At 45.7% G+C, this 15,736-nt stretch overlaps 1 protein-coding gene across 3 annotated transcripts in view; it reads right to left on the minus strand.

The window, feature by feature from the left end:
• KAT6B (lysine acetyltransferase 6B) overlaps positions 1-14,589 on the minus strand; it is a 208,415-nt gene extending 193,826 nt beyond the window's left edge. For 2 of the 3 annotated variants that reach the window (XM_089682585.1, XM_089682583.1), the window contains exon 1: positions 14,462-14,589. The gene's annotated coding sequence lies outside the window, so the exon portion shown is untranslated. Of the gene's footprint in view, positions 1-7,079; positions 7,212-14,461 lie in introns of all 3 variants that reach the window. The other variant, XM_089682584.1, reaches the window with a different exon arrangement.
• Positions 14,590-15,736: the final 1,147 nt, after the last annotated feature.

A 15,736-nucleotide genomic window follows, 5' to 3' on the forward strand; every position in this document is an offset into this window, starting at 1 on the left:
AGAGACATCTAAAGAGAAAACAGTTTGCTTGACTCATGAAACTGTTGTTACTCTAATACAACAATGTAATTTGGCCACATGAAGGACAACTGTACAATACACAGTGCAGATCATTTATAATAGGATAATGAATTTGGGAAGCACCAGATCTCCAGTATGAAAGCAACACCACTGCAAAATGGTAGTAAGTCTATTATAGTATGTATCATAAATGGAACATGCAAGGTACCTTTCTGTAACTGCAAGCATATGTAAACTATAGCACAAATGTTAATTTAGTTTCAAAAATCATTTTCAATATACCTAAATCTGCAGCTTTCATTAACCACTTCCATACCGGGCAGTTTCACCCCCTTCCTGCCCAGGCCAATTTTCAGCTTTCAGCGCTGTTACACTTTGAATGACAATTGCGCAGCCATGCAACACTGTACCCAAACTACGTTTTTATAATTTTTTTGAGACAGATAGGGTTTTCTTTTGGTGGTATTTAATCACCACTGGGTTTTTTATTTTTTGCTAAACAAAAAACAAAAAAAAAAACAAAAAAAAAAACAAAAAAAAAAAAAAAGGACTGAAAATTATTTGTAAATAAGTAATGTTTCTCCTTCATGGATTTGCGCTGATAAGGCTGCACTGATAGGCAGCACTGACAGGCATCACTGATGGGCACTAATAGACTGCACTGATGAGGAGGCACTGACAGGCATCACTGATGGGCACTGACAATCAGGGTCCTGATTATCAGTGTAGATGTCCCCTTTCAGGGTTGCCACTTATAGGCTCTCCTCTCCTCATGTGCTGTCACGCTGAGGTCTTTGTTTAGACGCTTCTTGTTTTACAGGCATTTGCTCCAGCAACTCTTGCACATCATTTCTCAGGTTGGGTTTCCTATGTTTGACAATAGTGGACCACTCCTCTACTCTCTATTGTAAGACAGCGTGACAAGGAGGCCACATAGAAGAAGGGTATAGACAGTCACTTCCTGTCTATATGCTTTTGCACCAGCCACCCCAGCGGACCATTCGTATTAATCACCATATCACCTATTTTACAAAACAGTACAGGTACTCTGCAAAAAGGTTACAAGATATAAAAATGGAAAAACAAAAAAAAGGAAGACGCAGCAAACACACACAGCACTTGCTTATGAACAGAGAGCTGAAGTCTGAAAGTGGCATGTGACACTGTTAATGCAGTAGTATCAGAGATGAACTATGCCAGTGGCACTAAAACCCAACGCCCCCCCCCCCCCCCACAAAAATAAATCTCTCTCTCTCTATTAAAAAAAATATGAATATTTGTGTAATGCTGCTTTTTCACTGCTACTTTTGACCCCTATAAATTTTGGGACCCAACTGACTATGTACCTCTGTACTGTAGCAATGCTTACATCTACATCAAGGCTTCATAAGCACAATTTCATGACGGAACACTTTTGAATCAGTAATTTTATGCTCATAAAATGTATGTAAGATGAAAACACTGCCCACACACAAATATATTTCCCATTTTGATATTTTTTCTACTTTTGTACAAAGTACATTTGATATTAATCAACTTTACCACCACATCATTGATATAATGCGGCATTATGAAATCCACAGCAAGCAGACAAATCCGATTTTTCAATGGTTCATTACAGCGAGGATTCCCGTTTGATGCTATGACTTACTGCACTACATGTGGTATTGCCAATTTACAAACAGCAAATTGTTAAGAATATTACAAGCTAAAGGTTTGGAAAAAACATGAAGTGTGACATTGTTGGTCCCTCTAACTGAAAAAGTTAGTTGTCTGGCTGACATGCTAAGCACCTTTCTTGCAGATAAAGGATCCTGGCTTTTCTTATCTGCATGGTCATTTTCGGTGACTCAAAGCCAGAGGTCAACACAACAGCCAGGAAAACAGCATTTGGCAATAAACAATGGCAATCCCTGCTTTTGTCCCATGAAAGTTTTACTTTAACAACACAGTGGAACTACATTGCACCTGAGCACCACAAACCAAACGGTGCTATTAAATTTTGTAAAATTTAAATAAAACTCACCCATGTCTTCATGCTCTATTTTGCTGAGAAATCACTTAAAAAAAAAACACCCCCTAGCATTTCTGGCCGTGGCCATCTTGAGTAAGGACAGCTGATTCATCTAACATTCTCATCCTGTATTCTATCGGCCCTTAGCTCAGGCATGAGGGTGTGCCTACCTGAGAAAACCCCTCCTAAAGACCCCAAGTAAATATAATATACTTTCCCATCAATTTACGAATGATAGCAGCATAAGGATTCAAAAGAGTTAATGTTGACTGAGAGATTGAAGTTCCACTTTTAAGTTTAGCAAGAAAATGTGTAGGCTGACATTGCTCAACTCTCCTTTAGAAAAGATCAGGTTTTTGGCTGTCAATGTGATCCCACAGTTTCAGTACTTTTTAAGTAATAGACATGAATATGTATGCAATCATGGGAATGCAGATTAGGAGTTCTGACAGGAACGGAGGATATATATCAAATTAAAAAGACAAATGCAAACACAGTGTTGTGTCACGCTGGTAGGAAGAGGTCAGATGTATGAAGCTTTATGAGGTGCAGTAAAGCACAGATGTATCATGTGGTTTCCTTTTTACTTAGTCATTTAACCATAAATAACAGTGTAAGCCAATTGTAAAGGTTTACACTTCTATATTTCTTGTGTTTTACCACATTTGTTAGTATAGCATGCAAATAGAAAACCTATTATTTGCAAGATCAGCTGTACTGGTTCAGGTAATGGTTTTACTGGTAACTATGATGATGGCACAATGTGCTCTGCAGATTATATTGCAGATTTGGTTTGGTTCATAAAATTTTTGGCCTGATAACACCACACAGGTAATAGTCGGGTACTAAAACATCTGTTGTGGTAGCGTTAATGGCGGTTCTTGATGTTTTTGACAAATTTAAACGGTTACAAAACCCACAACCATAAAATCAGTCTGTATATGCAGTAAAGCATGCTTGTTATACTCACTGTGGAATCTGAGGGGTTAATACTCTGCATTGTGTAAAAATGATGTTTGGTCCTGACTTCTCTGATCCTCCCCTTCTTCCAGTGTCCCCCTCTTATCTCCTGATAAGACATATAATGTGGAGATACTCTGCACATGGTCAGTTTGGTGTGTATTGCTAGAGAGGTTTTTTTTTTTGCTAGGGAAAGTGCATGTGATCAGCACAGGGCCAATCAGCACTGTCCAGACAGAGGTCAGGGGTCCTGCATCTTCCTAGAGCAGAAAGAAAACTCCTCCTACAAGCTTTAATATGTGATCTGCTGTACACTGATATAAATCACAAGACTGCTCTAACTGCTGATGAGAAAAGGTATTTAGCAGTTTATATTTACTAAAATAATTGCATTTCCATGTTCTGTATACTGTGGGAGACCAGATATAGCAAATGGGTTTAGTAACAGTTTAAGGGTTAAAACAAGGGGTTAGAGTGAGGTAAAATAAATATCAGTATTTAGAGACATGTAAAATGCCCTTCACCAATAAATTCCAGTTACTTGTAACTGGTGTACTGGCTTCAGTATGTCTAAATCAATGACCTGGAACAAACTAGCAGCAAGTAAAGTTGTTTAGAATTGTACTGGATCAGTGACTTATAGCACTGAAGCCACCAGTTGGGCATTATAGTGAGGCAATGAGAATTTTTACATATAGCAGCAATGGCAGCACATATTTGGCATATATGGCAGCATTATAGCGAGGCAATGAGAATTTTTACATATAGCAGCAATCCATATTACTTTCAGCACAGGTATCTGTTGAGAGGTTCACACTGAGTGACCTAGAAGTTAATGTGTGTGTTGTCTGCAAAAACAAAAAAAAGGCAAAGAAATGTGTCAGTAAAACCATCTAACCTCTTCCCCACCACCACCTCTTCGGTAAAGATGCCTCTTGTGTTAAAGTGCATCTAAATCCACTGCAGCTTAGAGTTATACAGTTTATACCTGCTTAATTGATGAAGAAATAATGAAGGAGTAGCCCATATCTGGCCATGAAACCGCTTTTGATTCAATTGCCCAATTACTTTTGGTCCCTTGAAAAAAGGGGGGATGGCTACTCTTAAGAGATGGAATTCCTAAACCCTTCCTCCAATTTGGATGTACATACCCTAAATTTAAACCTGAGAGTGTGCACTTTCAGTCCATATCCATTATAGAACTATAGCTTGAATATGTTTTGGTAAATACCTTTAAAAATCTACAATTGTGCCTGTATCCAAATATATATATGGACCTAACTGTATGTGGCAACTGCTTTTGTTTTCTCTTTTTTTCTGCCTTCTTTTCATCTGGTGATTCTGCCAGGAATACACTACTTGCCCAAGTGTGACGGTGCTCCCTCACCATAACCTGTCTATGGAGTAGCAGAGTTGTCACCCAGCACAAGGACACTTCCCTCAAATCCATAACAAGGGGTGGGGGATGTCCTGTAGCCCAAAGGTAACTTGTGCAGGTTTGGTAAGACTGCAGAGTGCTCAGGACAGCACTGATTTCTGTCAGGAACAGGTACTTGCACTTATCAATGAGAGTCAACTAAACTTTTACAACTGTATATTTACCAGACCAAAACAGACATATACCTGCAAAACAATGAGAGTGTACCTTAACCTTTCAGATTTCTTCCTAGCTGTTTAACCAGCTGATGTAACAGCTTCATGCAGAAAAAGCAAACACCATCTAAAAACAAAATCACATTTCATGTGACATACTGGCTAAACAAAGTATCAATACACAAAACTTTTTTTTCCTGGGACTCAGATTTCTCTTTACTGTCCCAGGGACCACCTTACCGGACAGGAAGTGAAGAAAAGTCTTTATTAATTCTCTATTAATTACATTGTTTAAAATTCAATTACAAACATATCTCATTTTACCAACAGATTACATTGATAATATTATAGTGGTTTTAAGGACTGAAGGTTTTTTACCTTTATAAATTCTATGCATGAAGATTAAAAAAAAAAAACCCTCTGTATGCTGCTCCCCCCACAGCCCCCCTAATACTCACCTGAGCCCCCTCTCGATCCAGAGATATACACGGGAGCCTCGGCTGTTGCAGCATTCATTCTGCACTCCTATGATCAGTTTTTTAGAATGGCGTTGTAGAGCCAGTTCAGGCTCCGGAGGGATCCTGACTAACATCAGGATCAATCCAGATGACTGGACCGGCAGCTGTCTCAGCATTTCAGCAAGCCGCTAATAGACTGAGCACGCAGCTCCTAGCTCCTGCCCCCTGCACAGCCCAGAGGGCTCTAGTAAGCACTGGAGGGGCAGAGCAGAGATCTGGTGACTGACACACACCAGCTCTCTGTTCACTGAAGACCGAGAACTGAGAGTTCAGCGGTCTTTAATCGCTCAGTTCTCAACTTTAGAAGCGGCGGAGAACCACTATATATATTTTTTGTGACGACTGCTGTTTTGCAGGGAAAAAAAAACAAAACCTGTGCACCCCCTCCACTGGTGCAAACATGCAAGCTGCATCATGAGAACTTTATGTTTGTACATCTGTGCCTGCATAGCTGACCATCATCTAAAAGCTGGTGGCAACACTGATAGTTTGATGTTCAAAGGTTTCATTGGTTCCCATATCAAATAAACATTTTTGGATTTGTAAGCAATGTTTTTCAAGAATATTAGATGCTCGTACTAGAACAAATTTAGGTTCAAGTCAGTTATCACTGACATTCTGGAAAAGAATATTGACTGTGGTCGAACACCAGTATGTACTTTGCTCCTTTACAAAGAAAGCATGCAACAAAAATACCTCTGCGTGTGCACATACACCCAGAAAGTATTCTCATGCAATTGAAATATAACCCAGTGTTACAAGCATCTGGAAATGATTTTTGTGGGTCTGTGATAAATAACTTTGCAACTTCAGGAATCTGCTTTTATAACGATTATGTACTGACATTACCTTGAACAAAGCCTTCAGAACCAAGTGCAACAAAACCCTATTTTTCCTCTCTTGAACCATTTTCTGGTTTGGGCCAGCATTTTAGCTAATTGTTTTTATTAAGGATTATAAAAGGAAAAAAACCCCAAAAAAAACAATTAACTCCTCAAACCTCAAATCAACAGTCCATCACCTTCCTGACCCCAAAATTATACAAGTCCAATTTACTAGGCCTACAGGATGTTACGCAGACCACCTTCTATTACTAGCTTGCAATGCTAGTAATAGAGTAGGAACACCAATGTCTCAGTTCATGGCCAAGGATGACCTACCGAACCCTGACCTCCCCCACAGATTGCAGATAGCCTTTTCTGAAAAAGCAGAACATCTAGACCAGGAGTGCTCAACCCATAGCCCACTGGTGTGGCCCACTACCTCATACCAGGGAAATGCATGCTCAGGGCCAGCAATCCGCTGATTGTGATCTGGGCCTGCCCACCCGCTTTCCAGGGCTTTTTGTCAGCAGCGGAGGAAGCAGGCGGAGTGATACCAAGTGCACTTCGCCTGGAACCTTTCTGGCAGCCTAGAGAGTGATGTGTGCAGAAGCTGGAAGAGAAAAGAAGGTCAGTGTATTATATCACATACACTGCACTTGTGCAATAGGCATATTAGCACCTATAGCAACAATTAGGCTGTTTTAACACTGCAGGTTATCTGCACTGATCAATAAACTTCTATTATATCATGCAGGCGTTTTGGTGCGCTTTCAGAAAGGGCACCACACCCGGAAATAGAAGTCTATGGCAAAGCGCAGCTAACCCTCAGGAAAACCGCAGGTGAACTGCGCTGCATCCCACGGTGCTGGTAAACTGCAACGCATCATGTGAAAGCAGCCTTATAGGGGGCTCAGGACAGTGATTGCTCATTTACATTTGCGGTTTGGGGGGTGGTAATATCCCATAATTGACATATTTTTACCACATACCCCCACCACTGGTATAGCATCAGTAGTCGCAATGGTGACCCCGTCCCATGTGGCCTCCATCATATTCTGTTTTACATTTGGACAGCAGAATGAAAAAAAAAAAAAAAAACCCACACACACACAACACACTTGAAGTGGGGGTCCTAGCTGCAATACATACCTTATCGCTCGGTACAGCAGGCTTCCACCATGCTGTGTGGTCAATTGTCCAAAGCCTTATCACTGGTGCTCTGGTCGGTGGTTGCACTCTCACATCATCACGTACTGTAGAGAAGAGGAACGTTCCGGAAGCCTGCCAAAGCAAGGAATAAAGCAAGTAATACAGCTTATTCCTCTACCCCTAGACTTAAGCTGGCCATACACTGCTCGACTCCCATCTGACATTCCTTGATTGAAGAGAGAAAAGGAAAATTGCTGGTCGAGCAGCAGCTGCATCCATTTAAATGAAGCCACTGTTAGGTAATTTGAAAAAGGTGGCGGTGCTGGATGTCATACAATAGCCACAGCAACACACGCCCTGTCCTAGGGTGTCTGCTTTACTACTTCATCCAGAATACAGACACCTTTGGGCAGCTGCATTGTCAGTCTGGGGAGAGGGTAGTGTTGGTCAAGTCCATATAAATCTGCAAGTGCATCTAACTAGCTAAAGCTGAACTCTAGCTAATAGCTTTCAGGCAGTTGAGACATCAACTGGGATAAAGGTTTTACATAAATTAATAAAAGCTGATCATTGTAAGCACTCCTGTTAGTGAATGGTTTGTCTCAACTCTCCAAATCCCTAGTGCCCAACCTGCGACCCTGCAGACACTAATCTGTGTTTCCCTATTGCTATTATATGTTATACTTGCGATTTCTAGCAATCTCATGTAATAGGTCTCCAGACTGTCATCTAAAGCATGTCCCCATCAGCTCCTATATCGTGCCCGCAGCCTCTGGCCAGCTCCGGTAGCGGGCCCGCAGCCTCTGGCCAGCTCCGGTAGCGGGCCCGCAGCCTCTGGCCAGCTCCGGTAGCGGGCCCGCAGCCTCTGGCCAGCTCCGGTAGCGGGCCCGCAGCCTCTGGCCAGCTCCGGTAGCGGGCCCGCAGCCTCTGGCCAGCTCCGGTAGCGGGCCCGCAGCCTCTGGCCAGCTCCGGTAGCGGGCCCGCAGCCTCTGGCCAGCTCCGGTAGCGGGCCCGCAGCCTCTGGCCAGCTCCGGTAGCGGGCCCGCAGCCTCTGGCCAGCTCCGGTAGCGGGCCCGCAGCCTCTGGCCAGCTCCGGTAGCGGGCCCGCAGCCTCTGGCCAGCTCTGCTATTCCCAGTCAGACAAACTTGTTGTGCGTCTGCTGTCTCATAATAAATATCCACTGAAATTTTATGTGCCGCCCTTTGGTGATATCAGGGGCCACACTTGAGGTCCCTAATTTTAAGAAATGAACCACCATTGCTCTACCAGCTACTTTGTCTGGACAGCTTGGTTTGTTAAAGTAAAATGAAAAATAACAAAAGCAGGGTATACATGCAAAGTTTTTTTTCTCTATTCCACCAGCGAGTTATATGAAAAAAAAAATATATATATATAAAAAACACATATAATAACCACACAGATCCCCAAAAGCGATGTGGATGCAGGGATAATCCCTGCTGCACCACTGTATTCTGACAGGGGTACTTGAGACTCCCCCCACCCCTGGGCAGAGTACATTATTATTATTATACAGTATTTATAAAGCGCCAATAGTTCGCTCAGCGCTGTACATTACAAAGGGGGACAGAACATGTGATAGAACAATACCAATACAATGCAAAACATGAGGGGATTGAGGGCCCTGCTCTTTCGAGCTTACAATCTAGGAGGGAGGGGATGGTGGCACAGGAGGAGATAGCTGTGGGGGATGGAGTGGTAGGAAGAGTGGAGGAGGTCGGCAAGTTAGCAGGGGTGGGGTAGGCTTCCCTGAAGAGATGGGTTTTCAGGCTGCGCCTAAAGGACAGGAGAGTAGGTGATAATCTGATGGGTTGGGGCAGGGAGTTCCAGAGGATGGGTGACACCCTGGAGAAGTCCTGGAGGCGGGCATGGGAGGAGGAGACCAGGGAACTAGAGAGAAGGAGGTCTTGTGAGGAGGTCTTGTGTAGTACATAGATCAGTTCTGAAGCCATTGGCTGCATGTGGTGATCAAACGCTAGTTTTCAGGCAGGTCCTTTTGACCAGCTTCTGCTCAACAGAGAGGTGTACACATTTACTGAGAGTCGACTGGTTTCTGCTGAACCGGCTGACTTTTCGATATGTGTATATCTAGCTTTACCAGATCTCCAGATAAAAAAAAAAAAAAAAAAAGGAAAAACTAATGCAGTCACATCTAATAATTAGTAAGCTGCAACAAGTAAAATTTGTGTTTTAAAATTTAATATATCTTTAAAGCAGAACTATAATTACCTTCACTCCAGTGCTGACCTGTCTTGGACCTACTCACCAGCTGCTGTCATCTTTGGCCAGGATGCTTGCAGGTAATGAGCTCTGGCCATTTTTGGCTGGGCCGAGGTGATGTCAGCCCCACGAATGTGTGGGAGTGAAGTCAGTTTGGCATTGCCAAAATTGTGTATCAAGCTGTGCATGTGCAGTTCAGCATACAGTGGCAAACAGGCAGGTAAGAAACTTTAAAAATCCTGCCTGTTCCCCAAATAGTTTTTTTGAGGGGGGTGACAGTTGCCCAGTCTGACCTTAGTACACCATCCATTGCTCTTTGCATTGCCTTACTAGATAAGCCATGGTGCCTGATAAAAATTATAGCTACACAGTAGGATCTCCTAATTAGTGGGGAAATAGCCTAAAGCACCAATACTGATTACATACAGTACATGACAACTATTACATTTCAACACCTTTTACTGCTGAAACTAACAAGCAGGTAAATGCTAATAGTTTCTGTTAAGGCCATGAAATGATCTAACCTCTTGGCATCAGATTGCCTGGATCCATTCTGTTTTGAAATTGCTTGAATGATCATAAAACTAGCCACAATTGGACTGCATCTGTCCTTGACCCAAAACTAAAGAACTAAGATTTGATCATCAGCGCAGACCCTCACTAGCTCGGGTAAAAACATATGTGGCCAGCACACCATGGATCCACAGACAACGGTCAAAGTTTTCTTTGAAGCAATCGCCACAAATCGTGTTAGAAGCACCACAGGACCTGTTTGTCAGGAACGTGACCTCACTAGATCAGGAAAATCAATATATAGATTCTAGGAGGTGCTCAGACTTATAAACTTAGGCAGTATATATTGAACTGAAGTGATTTTTACCGATGGAACAGTTTAGAATAAATACTAATACAAATGATTTCCAATACAACAAAGCAAATGTCAGTTTACATCAAATTTAACAAAAACAAACATACATTTATTAACAATAAGCTAGGAACAAGGATAACATGCAGTGTACAGGGAGGCCAAGTTTACATATATGCGGGTCGGGAATCAATGCATAAAATCGCACCAGTTCAGTACAGCTGCCCTGTGGGTGTGCTTTGGAAAAAGGGTCAAGGAGTTTTTCTATGCGTTGCTCACAGGTACAGTACATCCATTCTAAAGAATTGCTGCTGTGCCCACGCAAATTAAAAAAAAGGTATGAACCTTTCCTAAGGGCCCATTCACACCAGCAGCATGCACGACCAGTGGAAGGCAGAAGTGTACATGCACTGAAAACTATTCATTGCATTCTACTGGCTGAGAACAGGGCAATGGAGTATGTGCCACCACACTGTGCTGAAAACAGTTCTGCAGGTTGTTCTTTTTTCAGCACACACCACTACAGCTCAGTGGAGTGAACAGACATAGTAGGAACAGAGCCTTTTGCTTGGGGTACAGAGACTCAGGGTATGCCAGGTTATGTGCTGGGGGGCTACGGGCTCCAAGGAAATGGCTTGGGGTTCCTTGGACTCCCTATAAAGAGTTTGAGGTATTGAAGATACGCAGGATCGAGATATGGTGCACACCTGGTAATTAGCTCAGGGTACAGCAGACTTCCAGCAAAGGGCTTGGGGTATAATGAACTCCCAGTAAAAGGCTTGGGGTACGCCAGGTTCCCAGAAAGGGGCTCTGAGTAGTCCTGGCTCCTGATAAAAGACTCCAGGTATGCCAGGCACCAGATAATGGGCTCAGGGTAAGGCGGACTCCCAGTAAAAGACTTGTGGTACAGAGGCTCCAAGTAACACGTTCAGGGTATGGTGGATTCCCTGTAAAAGGCTCAGAATATAGCAGACTGCCATGGAGGTGCTCAGTGGACTACAAGTAAAAGGCTCAGGTACACCAGGCTCCAGGTTGAAGGTATGGTGGACTCCCAGTAAAAGTCTCAGGTACACAGGCTCCCGGTAAAAGGCTTGGGTGCACAGGCTCCAGGTAATAGGCTTACGGTATGGCAGACCCCCGGTGAAAGGCTATGGTACACCAGGCTCCAGGTAATGGGCTCAAGGTATGGCAGACTCCAAGTAAAAGGCTCAGGAACAAGGCTCCAGGTAACAGGTAATGGGCTCAGGGTATGGCAGACTCCTGGTAAAAAGTTTGGGGTACACAGGCTCCAGGTAATCGGCTCAGGGTACAGCAGACTCCTGGTAAAAGGCTCAGGGTACACAGACTCCAGGTAATGGGATCAGGGTATGGCGGACTCCCAGTAAAAGGCTCCGAATACACACGCTCCAAGTAACGGGTTGAGGGTATGCCAAACTCCCAGTGAAAGGCTTGGGTACACAGGCTCCAGGTAATGAGCTCAGGGTATGGTGGGCTCCTGGTAAAACGCTTGGGGTACACAGGCTCCAGTTAATGGGATCAGGGTATGGCGGACTCCCAGTAAAAAGGCTTGGGATACACAAGCTCCAAGTGACAGGTTGAGGGCATGGCAGACTCCCAGTAAAAGGCTTGGGTACACAGGCTCCAGGTAATGGGATCAGGGTATGACAGACTCTCGGAAAAAGGCTTGGGATGCACGGGCTCCAAGTAATGGGCTGAGGGTATGGCAGACCCCCAGTAAAAGGTTCGGGGTACACAGGCTCCAGGAAATGGGATCAGGTTATGGCAGACTCCCAGTAAAAGGCTTGGGAATCACAAGCTCCAAGTAATGGGCTCAGGGTATTGCAGACACCCAGTAAAAGTCTTGGGGTACACAAGCTCCAAGTAACGGGCTGAGGGTATGGCAGACCTTCCAGTAAAAGGCTTGGGGTACACAGTCTTCAGGTATTGGGATCAGGGTATGGCGGACTCCCAGTAAAAGGCTTGGTTACACAGGCTCCAGATAATGGGATCAGGGTATGGCAGACTCTAGGAAAAAGGCTTGGGATACACAGGCTCCAAGTAACGGGCTGAGGGTATGGCAGATCCCCAGTAAAAGGCTCAGTGTAGACAGGCTTCAGGTAATGGGATCAGGGTATGGCGGACTCCCATTAAAAGGCACGGGATGCACAAGCTCCAAGTAATGGGCTGAGGGTACGGCAGACTCCCAGTAAAAGGCTCGGGGCACCCAGGCTTCAGGTAATGGGATCAGGTTATGGCGGACTCCCAGTAAAAGGCTCGGGATACACAAGCTCCAAGTAACAGGCTGAGGGTATGGCAGACTCACAGTAAAAGGTTTGGGTACATAGGCTCCAAGTAATGGGATCAGGGTATGGCGGACTCCGGGAAAAAGGCTTGGGTACACAGGCTCCAGATAATGGGATCAGGGTGTGGCGGATTCCTGGAAAAATGCTGGTAGATACACAAGATCCAACGGGCTGAGGGTATGGCAGACTTCCAGTAAAAGGCTTGGGGTACACAGGCTCCAGGTAATGGGTTCAGGGTATGGCAGACCTTCCAGTAAAAAGCTTGGGGTACACAGGCTCCAAGTAATGGGTTCAGGGTATGGCGGACTCTCAGTAAAGGGCTTGGGATACACAGGCTCCAAGTACTGGGCTGAGGGTATGGCAGACCCCCAGTAAAAGGCTTGGGTACACAGGCTCCAGGTAATGGGTTCATAGTATGGCGGACTCCCAGTAAAAGGCTTGGAGGTACACAGGCTCCAAGTACCGGGCTGAGGTTATGGCAGACCCCCAGTAAAAGGCTCAGGATACACAGGCTCCAAGTACCGGGCTGAGGTTATGGCAGACCTCCAGTAAAAGGCTCAGGATACACAGGCTCCAAGTACCAGGCTGAGGTTATGGCAGACCTCCAGTAAAAGGCTTTTGGATACACAGGGTCAAGGTAATGGGATCAGGGTATGGCAGACTCCCAGCAAAAGGCTCAAGTACACAGGCTCCAGGTAATGGCAGACCTTCCAGTAAAAGGCTTGGGGTACACAGGCTCCAGGTAATGGGATCAGGGTATGGCAGACTCCCAGTAAAAGGCTTGGGATACACAGGCTCCAGGTAAAAAGGAACGGAGTACACAGGCTCCAAGGGGCTGAGGGTATGGCAGACACCCAGTAAACTGCTTGGGTACACAGGCTCCAGGTAATGGGTTCAGGGTACGGCAAACTCCCAGTAAAAGGCTCGAGTACACAGGCTCCAGGTAATGGGTTCAGGGTACGGCGGACTCCCAGTAAAAGGCTCGAGTACACAGGCTCCAGGTAATGGGTTCAGGGTACGGCAGACTCCCAGTAAAATGCTTGAGTACACAGGCTCCAGGTTATGGCAGACTCCCAGTAAAAGGCTTGAGTACACAGGCTCCAGGTAATGGGTTCAGGGTATGGCAGACTCCCAGTAAAATGCTTGAGTACACAGGCTCCAGGTTATGGCAGACTCCCAGTAAAAGGCTTGAGTACACAGGCTCCAGGTAATGGGTTCAGGGTATGGCAGACTCCCAGTAAAAGGCTTGGGATACACATGCTCCAGGTAATGGGTTCAGGGTATGGCAGACTCCCAGTAAAAGGCTTGGGATACACATGCTCCAGGTAATAGGCTCATGTTATGGCAGACTCCCAGTAAAAGGCTTGGGATACACAGACCTCAGGTAATGGGCTCAGGGTATGGCAGACTCCCAGTAAAAGGCTTGGGATACACAGGCTTCAGGTAATGGGTTCAGGGTATGGCAGACTCCCAGTAAAAGGCTTGGGATACACAAGCTCCAGGTATTGCTGCCCCAGAATAGGAGTGTGCAGAGTCCCGGTAACACCTGAGGCTCCCCATACATTGTCATGCAGCACTAGCAGAGTCCGAGCTGGTGAAGTGTATTGCAGAGACATGTGGAGCCCCCCAGCGGTGAGGACAGACACAACAAGTGGTTCTGGTCACACATGAACAGGTGTAGTGATGGAGAGCTGAGCTCACTGACGTGACCCGGGGATGCGGACACTGAGCCCCGTACACCCCCCCCATGACAGACACACTGCCCCCCGCACAACTCACACACACTCACCGGCTCCGCTTCCACAAACACCGCTCGGGCACGCGCACAGCGCTCAGACTCTCATTCGTGACGGAGTGACGTAACGTGTTTACCGGTGACGTCATGCGTTACCCAATGACATCACTGAAGCTTCCGCACACCCGCTTCACCTCTTTTACCCCCAGCGGCAGTAGCACCCACGCACGGCTTTCTCACCTCAGCTCACCCGGTTCCAAGGAAACCCGTTACAATTCCGCCGCCATTTTGTTGCGCCGCGTTCGGGTCCGACATGACACTGATTACACCGAGTCTCATTACAGCTCACCTACTCCGCTGGCCCCGCCCTGGCTCTGCGCTCATTGGTCGCTTCGTCCGCCATTTAGATGCTCTGCTCGGTGTCCACCAGTTTGGGGCGTGCCTGAAACATGAATGGCCCCGCCCAGTCGAGGATGCCCACCATGCCTACTGTTGTGGGATTAGAAGGCCGTAATTGGTGTTCGGCCGTGGAGGGCGTGGCTCAGCGTTAACGTTTGGAAGCTGCTTTCCCATAGACGGTGGGTATAGTTAGAGTGTGGCCGTGTTCGCGGGGGCTGAAGGGCTGCATTGGGAGACACAGGGGCAGCGAGATAGATGAGGCCAGGCCTCACCCGAAACAGACATGGAGCGCGTCCCCGTGCTGGGTGAGGGCTCAGCGCCCGGCACTAGTGATGGCAGCGGAGGGAACTCCTAGTACCGGGATCCGCCTTGCATCCCACCTTCTCTCACCCCATGCAGGTAGCTGCAGTCATGTCAAACTCATTCGTACCCTGATCCCATTACCTGGACCACTAGAAGACCTCTTCCCCCAGACATTATATATTATATTTATTTGTGAAGACCCGGAGAATGAAACCGCATGTGCTGCAACTTTTTTTTCCTTTGAGGACCCATGGGCTTTGCACAACAGCAATTTATTTTGTTAAAATAGTACACTTTAGTGCAGGGGTGTCAAACTAGCAGCCCTCCAGCTGTTGCAAAACTACAAGTCCCATCATGCCCCTACCTCTGGGAGTCATGATTGTAACTGTCAATCTTGCAATGCCTCATGGGACGTGTAGTTTGGCAACAGCTGGAGGACCTCCAGTTTGACACCTGTGCTTTAGTGAATAAAAAAACCAAACAATATATTCCCTGATTTTTTTGTAAAATGTGAAAGAGGATATTACAGCAAGTAAATTTAATGGTACTCACAACCAATTATTGGTCCAAACTAGACTGAAGGAAGGACAGGACATGTCCCACAGAGCACTTTCTAGGATGGAGGTTACTGGAGTACCAGTAAGCAGGAGAGGTCTGTGGGGTACAGTGGTAGACGTTACCAGAAGTTGACTTCTTAGCTATACTAATAAAGCCAGTGACCAAGAAGCAGGATGTCACACAGGCTCTGGGACAGGAGGTGTGGACAATCCAGAAGAGCCCATGGTGTGTCTGCTAGAAGCCAGAGTTGGAATA

Source organism: Staurois parvus, unplaced genomic scaffold (genome assembly GCF_062004578.1).
Source record: "Staurois parvus isolate SC_StPar_1 unplaced genomic scaffold, SC_StPar_1.0 ptg000291l, whole genome shotgun sequence".
NCBI classification, from domain to species: domain Eukaryota; kingdom Metazoa; phylum Chordata; class Amphibia; order Anura; family Ranidae; genus Staurois; species Staurois parvus.